Genomic DNA, 21,500 nt, shown 5'->3' with positions numbered 1-21,500 from the left:
CCCCTGCAATCCCCCAAGTCAATGATCAGTGGTTGCTTCCCTGCCTCTTGCCACATCCCAGCCCTATAGGTTTCTCTTGTACCTTTCTGTTGTCTTTTTTTCAGGCTGAAACCTCTTTCCTCACCAGCAGCTCACAGCTGTGCCACTTGTTTGGCTCAAGAGCACAAATTAAGGGACTCCTCAGCCATTCAAATCTTCAAAGTTTAACTAGTGAAGAACCCAAGGGAGAGAAACGACTCTTGATTTCTGCCCTGCGGTGACTTTGCTATTTGAAACCACTGCTTCTCTGTTCTGGAGTTTGCTCATCATCTCCCAACCAAGACAAGAGGTCTCAAAAAATGGTTTGAAAAACAGAAACCAAGAGGGGCAGAAACACAAGCAGCTTGGATTATATTGCACTGAAGGAGATTTTTTTTAAGCTATCTGCTTCATCTGTCACCTAAACAAAGTGTCAGCACTGCCACAAGGAAGCAGTGTTCACTGCAGCTCCCTCCTCTGGTTTCCCAATGGTTCTTTCTACAGAAGGAAGAATCAGTTTGTTGCATGCAAAGTAATCAAACTGCTGTTGGACCATCTTGAGCTCTTCCACCTACGAACACCTCCAATTGAAGAGGTGCAATCAGAAGGCAGAAAATGCTACAAGACCAGCAGCCCCACACCAATGGGGTAGGCAAATCTTATCACCACCCTCCCTGAATTTTTTTTGTATCTATTTATCCCAAGCTTTTCTGCTCATATCACACTTTGGCTATTTCACGGAAAAAGTGCTGCTGAAAGGGACATCGACACCAAAGAGAGCAATCAGAAAGCTCCATATTCATTTACTTCTATTTTCTGGAGACGTTTCTCCTCACCCCTCACCTCAAACACCCTCAGCCCTGCTGGGAACTGGACAGGGCGTCATTCTCTCAGCTGCATTGAGGCAAGATCCATATACTCCAAAGTTCACTTTGCTATGGATCTGCTTCAGTTGTTCCCAAGTTTCTCCAGCACCACTGGATAGATGGCATCAATACCACAGAGGAGAAGCAAGGGCCAGAGCCTCCATGACAGCCACCAGTGATGGGAGGTACCAGATGGATGGCATCAATCCTGCCAGCCACGCTGAGCAGGCATTCATAACACCTCGCCACGTCATCTGGTGGTAACTGAGATTCAATATTACCCCTGACTCCTTATTCTCCAGCAAGCACCAGTGGAGGGAGGGAGAAGTAAAACTTCTGGCACCAAAATAAACATCATCAGCCCAAGGAGCGCAGCAGGAGCTGGAGTCCTTGACCCTGTCAGAGCATCGCGATCTATGTCGGACTCAGCTTAAATGCAGGCCCAGCAGATAAGAAATGACAAACGCAGATTGTTTTCTCCCTGACAGACTCATCAGTTTCCAGCAAGTCGGAGGCACGGCGAGGAACAGCCTTTCCAGCTGAAGCGCACCGTGAGTGATGGGGCCAGCACGCACCGGCTGGTGGGGTTGCATCTGAGCAGTGCACTAAAAGCAGAGAGCCACTGAAAAAAGAAAAGCCTGGCAGAGACAGGGCTCTGCTCAGATGCCTTCCTCACAAGTCCCCTGAATCAGCCCCATTCCCTCCTCCCCTTCTGAGAGGTGTCACTCGCTTTTCCAATTTGCCAGCCACACCAACACAACACATCACTTCTGCACCGCCGATGCAAGCCCGCCCTGCCTGATGGAAGCCTTGCAACCATTCTCCTGTTTTGTTGGTTTTTTTTTTTCCCCTCCAGGAATTATTACAAAGAAAACATCAGCCCCGCCTGGAACAACAAGGTTCCGGTTTGAATAGCTGAGGTGCCACCCATCAGTTATTTCCATGATGGTCACAGAAAGATAGCCTCTCCATTTATTATCCTGAAAATCTATCAATTTTCCTCCTGCTCCCTCCAGTCCAAGGGTACACTTCTCTCATAACATGACTTATGCTTCCACAGCTACCATGATAAACAGGTGTCCTTGTTCTTAATTCTGCTTTTAAACCTCTACTCCGCTTAATTATTATGTTATTAGTCTTATTTTTTGTTAAATTCATGAACAAGACATTCCTCATAAGGGAAGAGGATATTAATAGACCCTACTTTAGACAGGCTTTTATTGCCAGCATAGATGGAAAGTAGTTATTTGAGACTGATTAATGTACATTCTTAATTAAAATCAGCTGAAAAGAGAACCGTACTACTGATGGAAGCACGAACAGTATGCAAAAAAGAATCTGAACATGCATGCGAGTTCTGCAGGTGTTGGTTCCTCCACCTACTGGAGAGAACTGGCAAGCAGAGTGGCTGTGCCTCCTTGGGCAGCAGCACACAGCCCTTCCATTCGTGTCCTGGACCTGCTGGCAGCACCCTGCCTAACACAGCCCCAAGAGCAAGGAGGAACATCTACATGGAATGCCTGCAGCTGGGCAGGGCAGCCAGCGTGGGATGGGAGAAAGACCCAGCCTGGCATTACTAAGTTGGAAATTGTATCATTTTCCCTCCCCCTGTAACTACATCTCCCTACACCAGGGGTATAAAATCTTGCTTAACAACATCAACCTGATGCCTTGTCTTGCCCCATCTTAAATGAAGATGCCGTATTCCCAGCTCTTCAAGCACAGCTCGAACGCAATACTTCTGTCAAAACACTGCAACAACATGCAAAATAGTCATCTCCTATTGAGCTTCTTCTTGATATGCATGTTACTTCAGAAATTTGGAGGTGATGGGGCTGTGCAGAACACACACACCAAGCTCCTTGACCTTTTACTCTCTCACCATTATCCCTAAAGGACTAGGGCTTCTTGTCTTAGTTTATCACCAATTACTACACCAGCCATAATCCTGATTCATGAGAAACATACTGCACATTGCCCTGGTTGTAGACTAGAAGAGATCTTAACCAATAAAGGTAAATGCACCACTTACCCTAGGTACTTAAAGAAGTCATTTTCAAGCTGGACACAAGCCAGCGATGCTCTAAATAAAACAAAGCAGCTCATTGCATGGAATAAACTCCCTCATGTAGTTTATTCTTCTGAAGTTTTCTTTGAGTTTCCTGAGGTTTTACGAGAAGCTGAATTTCCTCAAACACTCCTATTTGCTGCATAAGAGGCTTCTTGCTCTGAACTAGTTCTGTTTTTTCTTAAATAATTCTGAAAGAGAGCCTTTAAACTTAAGCAAACCTCAAAGAGGAAGCAGTCTCTTCATTTTAGTCATCCTTAGAGAGGCCGTTCTCGTCTTTGAGATTCACAGAACTTATTTGAGCATTGTTAGATAAGCAATTAATTTCCCAATTAAAATAAATATTTTATACGCAACTGGTTTCTTGTTTGGATAAGCAATTTTATTGAGGTTCTTTGATTCCAAATTAGTGCAAAAAGCATCCCGGCACAGGGAAATCATTCCAGCACTGTGTTAGATGTAAGCTATCTGCGTGTGCGTAAGAGGAACACGCATTCATGCCACAGAACTCGTAAAAGCGATTAGCATGCTTCAGGAATCCCCTGTAGAGATTCTCAATGCATGCTTCTGAAGTCTTCAAGGGAAGGGAGAAGGAAGCGTCCACCTTCATGAGATTGCCCACTGAAGTGTGCAGATGAAGGGCCCAGCACCTTGGGGTAACAGCCCTGTGCATCCAGGCACTGCCATCTGAGTGTGTCCCCAGCACTCAACTCGTGCTCCCCATCCCAGGAAACCTTCCTTCGCCTCTTTACAACAACACTGCATGTATCTCATGTCAGCTGACCACTGATGCCAGCACCCCTATGTGGCTGCCACATCTGGGCCACATCAGCTGGGTGGAATGCAGGACACAGCCTCAGGCATTCAATCACTTTTATGCACGGCAGGGCCAACCGATCCCTGCCAGCTGCACCCCTGCTCCAGCAGCATAGCCCCTCTTAACCCTGGAATTGCCCATGGCTTTCTGTTCAATTTAAAGCTACTGCCCATCAGCATCTCCAAAAGGAGAACAACAACAAAAAAAAAAAGACACAAAAAACAGAACAAGAAGCCATGACTGCTGATGTCAGATCTCTCCATTTGTTGCAGAGGAAGAGAGGGTGCAGGCTGAGCTGCAGCCAGGCACATGCAGACTTACAGGCACCAGGGTTTGGGGCAAACCCTTGTGCATTTAAGCACGAGGTCCAAACAGACCCCAAAGAAAATCAATTCTTTCAAGTTTCAGTCCACATTCAAGTTGCTACAGCACATCCCCTTTTATTCACATTGGGATCATGCCTCTTCTCAGTTGAGATGTGTAACATCAGTGAGCTCATCTAGAGAACCAGACACCTGAAACAAGCTACCAGACCTCTTGTTAGATGGCAGGTCAGGAAAATAGGAGAGAACAGCCCAAACAAGCACTGCTGGCCTGCTGCAACTGCTCAGCAAATAGATAGGTTTGTTGGTGCTGCTTTCTGTATCAGAAAGCAGGATTATGAGCTGCAAAGACTGAAAAACTATTACTGCTTTCAACCTTTAAAGCACAGAAAGGCCACGGAGATGTAACCACAGCCAGAAAGGATCACATTTCAAAAGAAATATTTTTTTTTTATATGGGAAATAATCAGCAAAACTGTTGGCCATGGTAGGAATTAAAGAGTAGTTACTCCTCACTCAAATTGACATCAAGCTTTGATTATATACACACACAAATCCAAAGTCCAGATATGACAAACACATTCTGACCTTCATGGGTCTCGTTCTGTTGTGCAGGAGCTGGGGAGATCAGCCAATTTTGTTGTGTTACAAAAAGCAATAGTGCACCCCTGACACGTCCCCTCGCAGACAGGACTGAGCTCCACTGTGTATCTTTGGTACATGCTCTGGTGGTGATTGTGCACATCAGGTAAAACCAGAGCACGGGAAAATAAGACTGGAATCCTCGCATTACAAACTCAGGAAAAGCTGGTGCCCACCAGTGAAGCCTGATTGTTTATTAGCTTTTGACTGAAGGGGAAAGAACTGAAGGAATCCTTAGCTGCACCAAAAAGCCAAAGCCACCTACAAGTACAGCAATGCTGCAAGAACACCACGCTGCAAGTTGGGGGCTGATGCCAGGACAAAGACCTCAGCCCAGGGCATCACTTGCTGCTGGGTTGGGAAGATGCCTTGAACACAAAGGGCTCTGTCTCCTGAATGGAGGATCTTCACCTTCTCTGCAGCAAGTCCCCACCATACAGTTACCAGCTCTGTAACGTTTAACTGTCAGCCCTCCTTTAAGCTTAAGTGCAAGTGAAACTACAGAGAGAAACCCTGAATGCTTCTCAGTACCTCATGGTACCCACAGTGAGGGTTACAATGGTGTGCTGGGCACACAGACACCTTGAGGGACCTGGGGATAGACCTCCTGGGTGCAGCCAGCATCTGTCTGGCTCCAGCAGTGACCATAAGTGGACACCCAGGGCAGAACAGGCATAGACAGCAACACACAGCACTCCTCCCTGCCAGTATTCTACCATCCCATCCTTCCCAGCTCAGCCAGTTTCCTCACCCTGATGCGGTCTGTCCAGCAGGAAACAAGCTGGGGGTCCTGGTCTGCCAGCACAAACAGCACCTGAACGCCTACCTGCAAGGACAGGGCTCTTCTCAAAGGCCCCCAGCTATGGAGAGTAAGGAACTGCTCTGCAGCTGGCACCACAAAGGCTTTTTGTGGATCCATTACTGCAAACTACTCCCCAGAGGAAAGGCAAGGAACTGCTACCTTCATTTAACTCAAAAACACACCTCACCTACTGCAACTTGATTTGCAAAAAGAAAGTATTCTCTTAAATTATAAGTAGCAAAATTACCATCTCATCCCAGCTCAAGTGCATGAGCACTTGGCCAGCTCATTGCCTTCTGCTCAACCCCAGCAACCAGCAAACCCCCAGCTGCAAGCTCAAGGCAATGAGCCACACAGCAAGATGACTGCTGCTCCTTCCAAACATTCAGGGTTGTTTCTTCTAGCAAAATGGAAAAGAAAAAAAAAAAAAGGCTTCTCTCCCCCCCATCTTAACATCACACTTTCCTCCTGAATTATTAAATGATAATACATTTTCACTTCGTTGAAGTTATTATTAGAAGGAGACTTATCTCATGAAGTGAGCAGCCAGTCCCAGGGCTGCTGTATGCTAGAGGCTCATCTGATTAACATTTTGAGATCCTACATTAGAAAAAGAAAGCACTGAATATAATGTTTCTGGATGCCTCTCTTTAATTCCAGAGAAAGAGAACTCTAATACCCAAATGGCACTTAATCTGGCACTAAAAACTTCAATGCGTAATACCCACAACAGCAAGAAGCGGGGTCTGGGGAAGCTCAGCCTCCCCTCATTAAATCCAGCTATTGCTTCACCCAAGCACAGAAACACATGGGGAAAGCCAAAACGCCAGGCAAAAAAAAAACCAGTGAAAATTAAACCAGAAATAAAAAAAAAAAAAAAAAAGAAAGAAAGAAATGTAAGCAACACAGCACTTACCACCTCCCACAGCCTCAGGACAGGGATGGACACACACCCCTTAACCCCACCCCCATGACTATAAGCACTCCTTAATGACAACTGAGAGCACCTGTGGTCAATTTGCAGCCCGCTTCCCCCTCCCCACCGCCCTGGAGCACTACAGCTGTGGAGCACTGCCCCATCCCCTCCGAGATACTGAGCACTGTGCTGCTAAAGAGCTCCAAATACTTGAATGGTTTTTTCATACACCCGCTTTAGGGAGCTGTTGGTACCTTTGCCTTTGTTTCCCTACTTAGGGTGGAAATACCCACAGCCTTCCCAGCAAAAGGCAGGTCTTAAATTCAAAGAGAGGACTACCAATAAAAAACAGGGTACAGCAATTTAGTGGCTGGGAAAATAAAGCTACCAAGAAGATAATCCTCACTCATAGCTCTTTGTGTTTGTCAGGAGGGTTGGGAATAAAACACCAGTTCCTCCATACAATCACTGCAGTTGGAAAAGACCTCCACAATCCCCAGCCCACCATGCCCACGTCCCTCAGTGCCACATCTCCACTGCTCTGGAACACCTGCAGGGATGGTGAATCCCCGACTCCTGGGCAGCTGTGCGAATGCATCACCGCTCTTAGAGAAGAAATCTTTCCTAACATCCAACCTGACTGTCCCCTGCAGCAACTTGAGGCCATCCCCTCCTGTCCTGCAAGAAGGTGCTGACCCCCCCAGGCAAGGCAGAAAACACCTAGGGGCTGCACCTGCTCCTGCACACAGGTGTGGGGATGTAACCCCACTCACACATTTATTTTAGCAATAAGAGGGCCTCCCAACAGAAGAGTTTAGTGCTCCCTCACCACCTCCCTAGCCACAGCAAAGACTCTGCTTCTGTTTCTTAAATGTCTCAATTTGCATAAAACTGTCTGCAAACAATTAAAGTTAATTAAGATAATTTATCACTTGAAAGTAAAGCGTCTTATCAGCAGGTATCAGCCTGTAAAGAAAACACAGAATCCGCTGTAGGAAAACAGTGGGGTCCTTGTTACCATGTTAGACAGAAGTGACAAAAATTATTTCTTTATGATACTTTGGTCTGCGTGCTATGCTTTCAAAGTCATTAACAGCAATTAGCTAATTATCCTCTATAGTAACTTCATTTGTGACTCCACGCTGTAGCACTGACTCATTTACACTTCGGCAGCCCTCCCGCATATAAATAGTGATCAAAACTTTTGGTAGCAGCCTGAAGTTCTCTGTGAGCAGAAATGGATGGGGAGAGAGCCTGGAGTGTGTGTGTGCACAGAGGTATTGGGTCTGCCTCCAGAAGATGGAATGGAAAAAGCCACATATTTTAACCCATAGCATGGCTGGGCTGTGTCCTGCTGTCCTCGGGATGAGAACTTAATGCAATGATAATCATCATAATAACAGAGATCTTACTGAGTTTTCCATTTCTGAGATGAGTTACACATTAGCACTCACGAAGATATTAACTCATCCGCGTAACCCAACTTAACGTGGCACAAGAAACTGCTAAAAGGCAACCAGGAGCAGCAGCTTTAGAAATTAATTTAACACAATTCCTGGAAGCGCCACGGGAAAGGGGGGAAGTCATTAAGTGGCCCCATTAACATTCACAGCAGCTGCCATGGCACTGCGCACCGCGTGCCGACCCTGAGAGCAGCCCATCAGCGTGCTTCCTGAAGGGTGCTCCCAGGCCAGAGGTTGCAGCGAGCTGCATATTCAGGCCATTTTCACTCAGCTGAACACAAATTTGCAAAACGGTGTTAGACTGAAGGCAGTGACCAAGCTAGAAACGCGAGGAGGTTGTGGATGCCCCGTCCCTGGAGGGATTCAAGACCAGGCTGGACGTGGCTCTGGGCAGCCTGGTCTAGTGGTTGGCGACCCTGCACTCAGCAGGGGGGTTGAAACTCAATGATCTTTGAGGTCCTTTTCAACCCAGGCCATTCTGTGATGCTGTGATTCTATGAAATAGTGCCCTGGTGGGTGCATTCCCACTGCAGTGTGACCGGGTGCTCCTCTCAAGGCAGCCCTGCAAAGCCAGCGGTGTGTCCACGAGATGTGTACAGGAGGGGACGGGGCTTTCCAAGCATCAAAGCAAGCTCCTGACTTCAACACACAGGTACAGACAAAAAGACTTTAACATGTCACTTTTGGGCACTCAAAGACTCCGAGCACAGCGCTATAGTGCTGAGGCAGGTTCTTTGCCGCTCTGCTCCTTTCTTGCAATATCAGCTTGGGAAAACAGGCACATTTCCAGACTCCAGTAATTGTGCGTGACTCAGTGTTCACCCAGGGACAACCAAGCCCATTTCTGAGAGGAACACTGCACTGGTAACAGAGATGAGGTTGGTGCTGCCCAGCACCCGGCAGGGCAGAGTTGCATGCACAGGCTGATTCCAAAGTAGCTTAGCTTTTAGCAAAGACAAGAAAAAAATCTTGGAATTGCAAATGAAAAAATATATGTTTTAATTCTCACTTCAAAAACAAAACAAAACCTCTCACGGTTTCTGTTTCCTGACTTTGCTGGGTTTTTCCCAGCTAACAGCAGCTTAGTGGACATGTTGCTAATACAGCTGAGCCCCAAGTCTTCTGCTGTGCCTTATGGTTTCCCACTCAGCTGTTTTGAATTGCAATTGTGAAATGCACACACCACCCCCATTTCCAATTTAATTTAAAAGCAGACAACATTAAAGCTGCAGATCTTATTTTTAAAGGCAGCTTGCAGTTCAATCTATTGAGAAACACTGTTGTTTTGTTTACTTCTTAACGGGGGTCATCACCTTCTCTGCCGTTGTTTCAAGGTTGACAGTGATTTAAGCTCGGTGTATTTTCACAACCCGCACTCGACCCAGGGTATAAATCATCCTGAAGGACATTTATTTCTGCCTGTCATTTCACAGGAGATGCTATTAAAGCTGAGCTCAGTACAATGTGCAATTCAAAAATTTGTTGCTGATGACTTCAACACGCATTACATTTTCATTAGCTACAGAGAGAGGCAGAGGCGAGGGGAACACCAGCCGATTCATCTGAGTAAACGATAATTGCTTTCCCATCGTTTAAGAGCATGTCACTGCTTTTTCTTCATTAATAAAAGGACATCTGCATTTTAACAGCACCCCATGCTTTTAATAGAGACCCAGTCGCCTAGGCTCACTGGGTGCGTATGTAGGGCACGCAGAGAACCTGCTCCACTTCCCATGATTGCTTTCATTCACTCCGGTGGTTTCAGAGAGCACGACAGACAGGTGAGCACAGGTTCTGAAGCAAAGACTGAGGAGGGGTGCCTGCACCTGTAGGCACGCTTGGCACACAGCATTGCTGGCTGACACCAGGCCCCGGGTCACCCCAGAACAGAACATCCCAAGGACCAACTCATCTGTTTTCAACTGGTCCTCCAACTGCTTGGAGAACCCTGCTTTAAGCACAGCCCTGGGCCACAGGTGCTGCGCAGGGTGTCTGTGGACACAATGGCATGAGCCCAGGGAACCAGCACCACCCAAACCACGCTTGCTTTTAGAGGGTGCACAAAGAAAGCATTGCGTCCTGCAAGGAATGGAAACCTATGGGCAGGGGTGAGGCCCCTTGGTGCCCGATATCTGACAGAGATGGGGAGGGAATGGATGCAGTGGGAATCTTTGCATCCTTGAGACACCCTGAAAAGAGCAAGAAGGCCACAGCAGGACTGGGAGAGTGTCACCGTCCGGGCATCACCGTCACACGGCCATGAGGAATGCAGCTCAGCGGCTGATTCTGTTATCACTTGTTACATCTTTGTGAGCTTGGCAGTGGAGATATTCCCCAGGGGATAATGAAGGTAATAGTAACAGAGTTAAAGCAAGCAAAAAGCAATCATTTTAGTTAATTAGCAGGCTCCTGTTCAGTTTGCCAAGTGCAGCGCAGCCCTCACTCTGCAGACTCGTCATGCACGGGGCAAGCCTTAATGCGATGCCCGACAGCTACGTCTTGACGAGGCTGAATCGGTGAAATGAAATGCCAATGGCAGGATCTTATATTATTTCTAAGAGCACGAAGCAAGAGCTCCTTCTGCAAATCCCATTAATAACTGCTTTGAAACTGTAGCCTGCAAAGCCCATTAAATCCAGAAAGATATATTTAAAAGAAAAAATAAAAAGTATTTGAACTTTGCAGTGTCTGGGAGGCCACTTTAATTGAATGGCAAACAGAGCATTTCTAATCCATCCCAGGCGAGAGAAGAGAGAGCAGAAAGGACACGCGCTGAAAAGAGAAGGAAAACAAATACCAGGAAGGCGCTCAGTGCCGCTCCAGCAGACCTCGCAGCTGCTTCAGAACGGGCATCCAGACTTTTCAAGGTCTCTGTGGGCAATAACACGGCCCTTGTGCCACGGCCAGCAGGCAGGGAGCAGAGGTAGGCCGTGCACACCCCACAGCATCCCCACACATTGCCCAGGAGCCAGCCAGGCCGCACAGGGGCCTCAGCCAACCCTGACGTGTGGCAGCAGGATGAGGCCAGCACCAGGGCCTTCCCCCAGTGCTGGGGCTGTGGCAGCCCCCCCCCCCCCCCCCCCGAGCCTCCCTGTGGGTGCTGTGAGGCTCTGGCAGCTGCCTGGCCACTTCAGCTGATGGACTTTCTGTGAAAATAATGATTCTTTTTTTTTTCTTGCCGTTCTGCAAGCATGGAGCGGCGCCACTTAATACAATTACAGTGGGTTAAAACCTGAATGACAGCAGAGCCAGAGCATGATAACTGCTCCATCTGAAAAGTGCATACACTTAGGGAGGGCTGCAGAGCACAGATGAGAAACAGTACTGTCATGTGTCTCTGTTACACACTGGCTCAGAATTGTAGTGTTTTATAAGCAGAATGCATTAGCTCCTCAGCACTCGTGCTGTAATGAGCACATCCACGCTGATAATGTACATATGAATCCCGAGGTTGCCTCTTCAGATAGGTAGTGTCATCAGAGCAGCACTTCACAGCCAATTCCCAATATCCTCCTTGGCTGTAACATGCTGCTGACTCAAGGAGGCAAGAACAGAGCTGGTGCCCGCACCCTTGGGTACACTGCAGCCCCACCAAGGGCATGTGGGGAGGGGAAACGCAGAGAAAGTCCTCACCCTTCACTGGGACAAGTTCCCCAGGAAGAATATAAGGCCATGTCCTTACGGGGAAAAGCAAGTGCAATAATGTTGGTTGTTCCCCAGACAGGAGCAGTCTGCAGAGATGCAGGACTTCCCTGCAGGCGGTATTGTGAATAATGGCCTCTTCTTCCAGTATAGAATTTTTTGCTAGAGCAGCAAAATAAAACCAAACAAAGAGATAAAGCAATACCTAAACACTAATTAAGGAATATTCGCATGCTATCACCCCAGCGAGACTACAACAGAGGACCTCTGGGTCTCCCTTCATTCAGGTGATGCTGCTGAGCTGAATTTATTGATGCTATTTTTTTTTATATTTTCCAGATGAGGGGAAAAAACATTGGAAAATCTATTCTCAAATCCCCCCCCACTGGCGCTTGCAGTGGCAGCACCGTAAGATTTTTTGTGGAGGCCATGGTATGCTTTGCACACAATACAGTCCATCAGCTGGCAGCCTGGAGAGCTGCCCCCCACCACAGAGACCACCTTTAGAAAAAGACCTTTGAAGTGAAATTGCTGAGCTCAGCTGAAATCCCCCTGCACTATAAATTTCTGTTCTCTCATTGGAAAAGCGTGGCTGCAAAACGCAAAACCCGGGGTTCCAGCCCACTCCAGGTCTAGCCTTGGCATTACCAGTTGCACATCAAAGCATAAACCATGCCATTATGGTTCACATTGAAAAAAATAAATTCCCCGTTCAGTAGTTCCACTGCGCTCACTCTGTTTGCTGCTTTGCCATCCCCTAGCACCACTGATGAGTTCTTTATGCATTCCATTTACAAAACATAATTATTTCAAGAGCTGATAGTGAAGCTATCCATCAAACCATTAACGCTGCTCTGCTTCCAAATGAATCCTTGAAATCCACATGCTTCGCTATGTAATTTCAAGTCAGGGCTACACTGAACTTTCACATTATCAAATGCAGTATGGAGACAGCTCCGGTAGAAGATCCTCTGGATAGTCCTGGAAATACTTGCTAGATATTCCCTAAGGTAAACTTTTTCTGAAGCTCTCAAGACGTTGGGGAAAATCATTAAAAAACACATTTGATTCACAGTTTCCAAAGTGGATGTCTTCCCAGTTCCCCATACCAGAAAAATCCTCTTGAGTCTACTGAATAATGACAGATGGCATGCTCTACCCACTAGTGATAATTAAGTGCAAATGTCAGTGCGTAAGAGAAAATAAAAGTGGACAAAGGAGATGAGAATTTCTTGGTGTGTGACGCCACTGAGTTTCTACAACCCAGTGCATTAAAGACGTGGGGGCAGAGAAGGACACAGATATTCCACCGACATTCTGGAACATCATTTTGATGCGTAGTAGAAATAAACCTGCAGAGCTTCAATTATTTGTGAAATAATAAGCATGTGTCCTTGTATGTATATGAAAGAGAAAAGCGGGAGCAATTTAACAGTTTACCTCAATTTTATTAATTTCTTTGTTGCAATTAAATGTACTTCAGAAATGCTACACAGCAACAGACTTGTCTAGGAGAGGTGCTAGCTAGCTTCAGTGAGACTTTCATAGAAGCACAGAATGGTTTGAGTTGGAAGGGACGCTTCAAGGCCAGCTGGTCCCACTCCCTGCAATGCACAGGGACACCCTCAGCCCCATCAGGTGCTCAGAGCCCATCCCTGACCTTGGGTATCTGCAGGGATGGGGCACCACCACCTCTCTGGGCAGCCTGTGCCAGTGCCTCACCGCCCTTACTATAAAAAAATTCTTCCTTACCTCCCATCTAAAACTCTCTTCTCTTGGTTTGAAACCACTAGGTTGAAACCATTTTCCTCTGGATGCACTCCAAAAGATCTGGGTCTTGCTGTACTGAGGACTCCATGGTTGGACTAGACGATCTTTTCCAACCTCAAAGATTCTATTTGAACGCAGTGCTCCAGGTGGGTCTCACAGCACAGAGCAGAGGGGCCATCCACCAGTGCTCCCAGGTCCTTTTCGGCAGGGCTGTGCTCCATCCCTACACCCCCCAGCTTGTACTCATAGCAGCAGTTGCCGGAATTTACATTTTTGTTTAGATGTACATTTTGATTTAAACTGGTGGAGTGTGATACGAAGGCTTTGTAAACAAATATTGAAGCTAAAATAAAGACTTTAAAAGATGCACAAACAAGCAGACAATCAGCTGGCCTAGACCTGCTAATGAAGGAATATCTCATTCTGCTTTTGTACAACTGACCAATACAACTGCTAAATGTCAGATGGGGCTGTGACTGAGGAAGAGCTGTAGCTGGTATTGCCTACACCCGAAGAACAGCTCTGAGCTGTGCTGTAGGTCTGTAGGTCAGCACAGAAGAGGCTGAACACTTACCAACTGAACCCCTTATATTTAGCCAGACTCAAAAAAAAAATGAGCAGGATGTGAAATGAAAACTCTAGCAGCAAAGAGCTGGAGATGGAGAGAGAAGAGAGATGAAAGCTCCTATTCAACCATGTTCTCTCCATGAGGAATTCACTGCAATTTATCGAAGCAGCCATGGATAATTTCAGTGCAGCCCATTTGAAACCAAACCACCTCAAAGCTTGTACATGAAACTCCATGAGGGGGAGAAAGGACAACAAAACAGACAAGAGGCTTCTTTGTGAGAGAAATTGGTGATACATTGCCAAGCATCACTGCATACTTCTCACTATGCTGGAAAAGAAAAAAAGGCCACACAGAGACCAGGCGGCAGCACAATCCAGAAGCAATGTGTTATTTGTTTTTTTCTCGTTCTTCCCTTTTACACCTCCTCTCCTGTGGCTGCAACAGATGCAGAGGGTTTGTCTGACATAGCACCAGATGGCTTTAATTTATTGCAAAACTCTATTCTAGAAAGACTTTGTTGATGTCCCTCACTGCTTCAGTCAAGTTCACTTTGTTAAATCAGCGCTGTGTATTAAAATCCGGTCCCTGGACACAGTGGCCCACCACAAGGATTCAGAGGCTTTGTTTTAAGAGCAAATTATTGAACGCAGTCATGGGCTGCCTCTGCTGCATGATCCTGAATGGTATTGGGCAAAGCCATGGCTGCTGCCAGTTTGTCTCGGGTCCCATGGAGAACTCACTGTCCTTGATGGAAGAAGAAAATGGAAAGCTGGGCACCCTGCGGTGTCCCGTCACCTGCAGAGGAAAAAAAGCATTTTTTCCACTGTCTTCTTCCAGGCAGCATCCTCTGACTTTTGCCTTTGTTGTGCAGGTTCAGTGCTGAGCCAGGGGAAGCCGTGCCCAGCTGAGTGGGGCTAGTCACATCCAAACAGGCTTATTGGTGGGAAGACTGGGGTTGGCACGGCCTCAAATGGCAAATGCTTGACACTCTGATGGGCAACGCAAATGGCCTCAGAGTCAGGGATGACCTGGTAGCACAGCAATGTGCAGCTGCAGATGATTTTTGCAACTTCAGTTTCAGAATAGTAAGATATTCTCGCGCTTGCACGTGTAACCAGATAACACGGCAAGGATACCAACAGCAAGAAGGGAAATTAATGGTGTTATTGAACCAAACTGTAAATATCAAGAGAGATTAGGGAGGAGATTAATAGTCATCTAGGTGAGAAATTGTAAGAAAAATTATTGGATGTTCTAGCAGCAACAAAAACCTGTTAACTCTCTTTTCGCCACATTTAATCTAAATCCATCATTTTAATTTTAAAAGTTTTGTTGTTTTTTTTCTTTTTTAACCCAGGTGAGAGAAGGGTACACTGTGATTTCTCATCAGGAACCATCCAGGAGCCCAGAACAGACACGGTTTTAGCGAGGCAGAGAAAAGCGTGGGCTGAGGAAACTCCTCAGCTGCAGATGTCTGGCAGTAAGTTAGATGAGCAGAAATATCACCTGCATTCATTTGCATTTCTTCTCCAGGTCACCGGGGCAGGGAAGGCATTGCAAGAGATGGAAATGGGAGCTGAAGCAAACACAAGTGGTCTCAGCCACACCAAGCGTTGCAGCAGGTATGCTACTGACTCGCTGCTGAGTGACTGCTCTGTATTTATTCATTTCCAAATAGGCCTTAAAAGTCCGGCGTAATTTGCTCTACAGCAATATCCAAACAGTGCATTTGACTCCAGAAGAGAACTCCCCTGTGACTCGAGAGCGCAGCACTGCAGGCAGCCCAAAGCAATTATCGGCTTCCTGAAATAGAAGCCAGAAAGCACCGTGCCAGCTGAGATAGCAGAAACTCTGAACTGAATCCTACCAGACCCAAATTACTCCTGTAGCAGGTTGCAAACGCTTTGAAGCCAAATGGCGGATTCCCTCTGGCTTATAAAAATTCACTGAAATACACCCCTTGTTAATTTGTTGGCAAAATATTGCAAACTTGACAAATACCGTGGGGCAAAAGTCAAATATTGCATACCATGTGATTTTTTAAAGATATTAAATTTTCAAGAGAACAGCCTTTCCCATAACCATAGAGATTAAAAAGATGGTGAATATTTTGCTGTAATTGGTCTTATTCCTATCTGTCCTGCATTTATGAATAATATTAGTTCACACAAAATTTAAGCCATATGGTGGTAAGAAAATTTCAAAGTTACAAAAAGAAAATTAGCTGTTGAGATGCTCTGTGCGTCCAGGAAATTTTCTGCTTGGGTTTCAAGTTACAAATGTTTCTACCTTTAAACGAAAGCAAATACTTTTTTTCTTTTTTTTTTTTTTTTAGGATGAACAATTGATTCCTTGCTGTCTTGGCCCAAGAACAGCTGCTAATACCGATGGAAAGAGACAGCGCTGTGCACGGCAACGTGCACTCATGCAGCCCTTCCCAGAATGGCTGAAACCCCTGAAGAAGGCCCTGGAGATGCCCTGTCCCACCCCCAGCTCCAGTGGGGCCATCTAGGGCTGGGTGCTCAGTGCTTGGTCCAGGCCTTGGAAAGACCCAAACGAGGTTATGTTGTACTCTAACGAACTGCTCAGGGGAGGAGAGGTCCCTTTGGTCTACATGAACATCAACAGAAGTCTCATCTGGGTTTGCTTGCTTCCTACACCTACTTAAGGGCAATTGCCTTTTGCTGTTGTCATCTGCTGTGTAACTTTAATTGCACTCAGAAGGGCACTTTGGAAAACAGACCCAACCAAGTTTAGAGAATTCAATTCTCTTTGTGCTCCTTTAAGGTGGATTAAATGAGACTAATGTGGTTTAAAAGTTCTTAAGCCACACAATTAAAGCCATTACAACTCGGTAGTTCTGCAATACTGACTTCACAACTGAAGTACAATTGGTTTTCTCAGGACTAATGGAAATTCCTGCATTTCTAACGGGAGACATTTAGCAAAGACATATGTTTTTTAGATATTCTCTCTCATTTGTAAATACTCTACAGTACTTATGCCATGGGTGTAAGGCAGCTTTCACCCCAGCACAGCTGGTTTTCCTGGTCCTTGTCCAGCAGTGCATCTCATGGACCCCGTTGTGCCTTTGCTGAGCTTTCTCACTGCCTGCTGCTTAAAAGCTCCGGGAGGTTTAATAATAGATAACAACTCATATAGCATCAGCACGATTAAACACTCAGGCAAAGATTACCCAAGTTAAAATGACCAGCTGTCCAAATTCAGAGGAGACAACTCTGACTTTTTAGGCTCATCAGACTGGCTTACCCAAGCATCCATTTCGTCTCACTGTTACACTAGGGCTTGCCTTTCTATTAGCAGCTGTTCTGGTTCTCCTCCTGCAAAACGCAACACACCGCTCCACTCCAGCAGAGCAGCTCACTGCTGTTAGCAGGGTTTATTTTATAGAAAGGCTCCAAAGCCCCAGGTGGGACCAAAGCACCTGGTCCTGGTGACTCCCTACATTCCCGTACCATCAGAGTGCCGGTCCCATTCATCTCTTTCTCACCTCAAACAGTGGGTGTCTTCTCCAACCTCAATGATTGTATGGTTCTATAATTCTATATGTAATGCCCTACACGAAATTAATAAACCATGGCACTTGTCACACCTGGTGTGTACAGGCAGGGCACATCTATCCACTCCCAGCTGGCTGCCTGAGGCCCCTACAAGGTGCAAGATTCAGGCAACCTGCATGAGATTTCACTGCAGGAGTTGAGCTGTGGTCTGCTCTGTGCCCAGCATCCTTGCTCCAGCCCCCAGGGGAACTCTGTCAGCACCTGACCCTACCAGCCTCATCCTCAGTGTTCTGCGAGGGCAACACATCTGCTGATCTGGTGATTTAGTGGTTGGCAACCCTGCCCACAGCTGGAACTAGATGGTCTTTGAGGTCCCTTCCAACACAAGACATCCTATGATTCTGTGGTTTTACGACTGCGTTTTGATTACTTCATGAGAAAGGAAGGGAGAATTGTTACTGAGGAAGAGGACTCCCCTGGAAGTACTCTGGTGGGAACCTTTGCTGGGTCCCACCAAGAAGAAATGTCTGCTAATGGGAAGGAGATTCACAGGCAAGGGGAACAAGGGCAGCTGCACGCTAGTGGGGCTGAAGTATTTTCAGTCCTCCACTCTTGTTATCACTATGGGACAAGTACTGGCTGCCCAGAGAGGTGATGGTGACCCATCCCTGGAGACACCCAAGGTCAGGGGATGGACCTTGGCTCTGAGCACCTGATGGAGCTGTGGGTGTCCCTGTTCATTGCAGCGAGTTGCATCAGATGGCCTTTGAAGGTCAATTCCAACTCTAACAATTCCACGATTCTATGATTCTGTGCTGTAGCAAGGGTGAGGAGAGAGAATGAGCAGGAAAGGAGCTGATCTCAGAGCCTCAGGATCAAGATAATTAGTGACCTCATTACCCAGCTCCTGAATGCTGAGTTATCTCCTTTTAAGTCTATACCTAGGTACAAACCAGAGGATCTTTTGGCAGTATGAAATATCTGCACATTCTGGACACATTCTCCTGAACAGGAGAAGTTCTATCACACTACATGGAATTGCTACCACGCAGGCCATCACAGCGGAGCTGCTGTTTTGCTTTGTTTTCAAGGGACAGGTTAATTTCCAGCCTACTCTCATCACTTCCATTTTTTCCAGCCATCAGCCCCATGTCAGGGCAGCACTGATCACCAACTGCAGCAAGAGGGACTTCCCCCATGCCATGTAATTGTGGTCCTGGTGGCCACAGGGAGGTCTCTGGCACAACTCGCGGCTCTTGATGAAGGAGGCATTGAACAGAACAATAGAAAGCCAAAATCTCAACACTAAATCACAGGAAATGAGCACAGCCACAAAGCAAATGTCAGACTGTATTCACTCAGTGCTTTGTTAATATAAATAAATCTCTCAAGGCAACGTGAGCTAATCAGATAGTCCTCCTAACAGGTGACCGCAGAGCAGCTCAACAAGTGGGACCCAGAGTTTTGCATAAAAGACACGAGGAAAACCTGCTGCTTTGCATGCTGTCAGGACGAACAAAGGCAGTGCTCAGAAGCTGAGGCTGGATTTTGCTTTGCATTTTTCAATTCATTAAAAGGACCGGCTGCAAACCTTTGCTATGATGAACCCACCGCCACGCACACAGGCCCAGTGCCTGACCAGAACCATTTTTACTGTGAGACAGATCCATGGGTGCATCCCTTGACAAGGTGACAGCCCAGTGACCAGTGCTCCCCAGTGAAGGGAGCTGAAGAACTCCAGCAGCTGGAAATGGAAACACCAAGGCCCCATGACTGCTAGGTCAATGCGACTGCAATTTCTTACCAGGCACAAAGGAGCTCTTTGTGAACCAGCCAGACCAGGCACACCCACTGCACCTCACTGTGCACCTGCCCATTTAATGCTGGGACCACAAGCTGACTGCTTTCACTCAAATGGAATCAAAGGGAAAGTCCATGAACACATTGAGGTTCCCAATGCCTTTGTAAGTGTTCTCCCTTTCCTTCACATGCTACAGAGCTGCTGAGTTCTTTTCAACCTAAAAATGAGGATTAGACTTCAAAATGGACCCTGCTTATATGGCTACAATGAGAGATTTGGGGTCTTTTTGTCACATCTCCTGTAAAGTATGGAGACCCAGCAAAGCTTTTCCATTTCAGGCTTTGCAGCCAGGTAACAAAAGGCTGCTTGTCCCATAGCACTCCATGGGAGGCTGAGGAGATGTGTGCTCAGTACTTGGAGACGAGAGCTTTTAGATATTGGAGTTTTCCATCAGTTTAATATCTCAACAGGCTTTATCAAGTATTCAATTGAAAGTCGCATATTGGGAAAAAGGAAATTATCATACCAAACTTAAGTATGCAATGCCACACTACCAGCTTGAAACATTACTGATTACTTAATTTTTTGCTCAGTAAAACTACATACAGCAGCACAACAGTAAGTCAGATGATTCAAATTAGATGTTAAAAAATGCTGCTCTCTTAGTCAATTGAAGGCACTGGAGTGTAAAACAAGATGGTATTTGTTTGAACCGGGGAAGGGGGAATTCTGTGATTTTCCATTACAGTGCATCTCTTCAGACGGAGCGCTGCCTGCCCCAGCCATGCACACACTTTGTCTTCCCAGTGCTCTGCTGCTGACAACTCACAATAACTCTACCAGATCCATTTCTTAGATTTTCATGCATGAAGTAACAGAGCTCTAAAGCATTTATTTCTCTCCTGCCAGTTAGGCTACATTGCATACAACCACAATTATAAATTGGGATTGAGATAGGTCCCCTTTACACAGACATTAACATTCGTCCTTCCCATTAGGTGGGTAAGCACTTGGGTTCTGCTATGCTAGAGCCAATGCAGCTGATTGCTGATATTCCTTAGTGCTCTGACAAATTAAATGACCTTGATGCTTCCTCCTATTGACCACGAATGCCATAAATCTTCTATCACACACTTGAAAATAAAAGACCAATAGCACGATGCCTTTCTTTCATATTCCGTACATCACCTGTGGTAAGAGGATTGAAAATTGAGTTATGGATCGTAGTTATTTGAAGAAAGCCCCTTTGAAGCTATTTGTGAACACAGAGGCAGTTTTTTATGTGAACTTTTCCTAACTCTTGCTGGTCAAGTGCAGCAAGGTTTCCTCCCGAACATCAATCATTTCCCATTTTTTCTGTATGCTATCACTCATGCAAAAACTTCAGGCCCCCACATCTCCAGGGGCCCAACATTACTAAGTTCAGTGCGTAGCAGAAAAATGGGAAAGCTCAATTCACTGGAAAATGCTGCAGCCCCATTCCCTCCTGCCTGCATGGATCCCAGTGCAGCCACATTCTCACAGCTCGGAGCCCAACAGAAGGGGGGGTTGGGGTAGCAGGTGCATGAAGTGACAGAGTGGGACAGAAATCCTGCTGCCACATCACACCTGAGAGATCTTGCAAGCCCTCCCTGCCTTCACGTAATGCTTGGACATCATTTTTTCAAACACAGACCAAAGCTAATAACGAGTTCAGTGTGTAAGTATTCCTTTCACTAAGTCTGTGGTTCATACTCTTTGAGTACTAAATGAACAGCTTCTGGGCCTTTTGTAGCTACAGAAGGATATTTGTTAAAAGTCAATAACTACAAAAGTGGTCTATTAATTAAGAGTTAAAAAACCCTCATCCACATTGGCCATAACCAATAAGGTATATGTAAATTCAAAATCAGAAGAGAAAATACTATTGTTTCATCCACTTTTTTCTCAAGCCCAAGACAGTCAAGGGGAAGGAAAGTGTTATCTGTGGGGAGAACCAGAGATTTCAAAGGACATCACCATCTCTTCTCTCACACATCTTCTCTCTTGTAACTAGTGACAGGACGAGGGGGAATGGCTTCAAGTTGCACCAGGGGAGATTCAGGCTGGACATTAGGAAATACTACTTTTCTGAAAGAGTGGTCAGGCACTGGAATGGGCTGCCCAGGGAGGTGGTGGAGTCACTGTCCCTGGAGGTGTTCAAGAAACATTTAGATACAGCGTTGAGAGACATGGTTTAGTGGGGTTATTGGTGGTAGGTGGATGGTTGGACTGGATGGTCTTGTAGGTCTTTTCCAACCT

General features: G+C 46.2%; 1 long non-coding RNA gene across 1 annotated transcript; it reads left to right on the top strand.

The window, feature by feature from the left end:
- LOC110401947 lies at positions 10,675–16,959 on the top strand. The gene is made up of 3 exons (XR_002440706.1): positions 10,675–10,838; positions 15,432–15,520; positions 16,234–16,959. It is a non-coding gene; the product is annotated as an uncharacterized LOC110401947 (long non-coding RNA).

Source organism: Numida meleagris, chromosome 6 (assembly GCF_002078875.1).
Source record: "Numida meleagris isolate 19003 breed g44 Domestic line chromosome 6, NumMel1.0, whole genome shotgun sequence".
Taxonomy (NCBI): domain Eukaryota; kingdom Metazoa; phylum Chordata; class Aves; order Galliformes; family Numididae; genus Numida; species Numida meleagris.
Note: the sequence above shows the minus strand (reverse complement) of the source record. Positions and strands in the feature narration are given on the sequence as shown.